Raw genomic sequence first — 1,164 nt, forward strand, 5'->3', positions numbered from 1 at the left:
TGGGCGTTTGTGTTGGGGGCGTTTGTCAAGGAAGCACGGGCATAAAAATGTGCGTTTGTGATTTTTTTTTTTTTTAATTATTTTCTACCTTTTTCACCACTTTTTAACCCAACCTCCAATCATATTTTGACACATTACCCACAAACGCCCTTACAAAAGCCCCCCATTACAACACCCCCCAAAATGTCATGGCCCAGTCACAGTTTTTTCTCAAAAAGTGCAACTCTACCACTCCACGTCACAGTCACCATTATCTATGGTCTTAGATCACAGATATTGCAGCGTTTGTTGCCTTGAATCCGCCCACAAATGCTGGGCGTTTGTGTTGGGGCGTTTGTCTTTGAAGCACGGGCAGATTTCTGTGCGTTTGTGATTTTTTTTTTTTTTAATTTTTTTCTACCTTTTTCGCCACTTTTTAACCCAACCTCCAATCATATTTTGACACATCACCCACAAACGCCCTTACAAAAGCCCCCCATTACAACTCCCCCCAAAATGTCATGGCCCAGTCACAGTTTTTCCCCAAAAAGTGCAACTCTATCACTCCACGTCACAGTCACCATTATCTATGGTCTTATGAAAGTTAATGAAAAAGACACGTCACAGTCACCATTATCTATGGTCTTATGAAAGTTAATGAAAAAGACGATAATGCTCCTCTGAGGCAAAAAGACCTTTTTGCCCCCATGAACAGTGCTAAGCTCGTAAGACCCCGTGAACAGTGCTAAGCTCGTAAGAATTAGTATTGTTGATAATGATAATGATAATAATATGATTTAGATATAGGAAATGCTTCAAATAGAATTCGAAACCCGCATACACATATATATTTTCTAGACAAATCTTAAATTTGGCAACAAAATTTAGGGAAGAATATCTTAAATATGGCAACAAATTTTAGGGAACAAAATTTTGAAACGAAGAGAGTATGAATTATGAAATCTTATATCACAATGAACAAACTCAATAAGCATATAAAATATATCGTTTTCGATGTTTAATGAACCAATTTAACTCATTCTCTATTTTCTATTTCAAGTTTTCAACATCATTATTAATTATTCATTGACCGATTTAAAAGTTAAAACAAGCATACAAAGTCGCTAAAGAACCGTTTCTTTGACTTTTTTTTTTTTTTTAGTGTAGAGACGTAGACATAAACGT

The sequence above is a fragment of the Rutidosis leptorrhynchoides genome, chromosome 4 (genome assembly GCF_046630445.1).
Source record: "Rutidosis leptorrhynchoides isolate AG116_Rl617_1_P2 chromosome 4, CSIRO_AGI_Rlap_v1, whole genome shotgun sequence".
Lineage (NCBI taxonomy): Eukaryota > Viridiplantae > Streptophyta > Magnoliopsida > Asterales > Asteraceae > Rutidosis > Rutidosis leptorrhynchoides.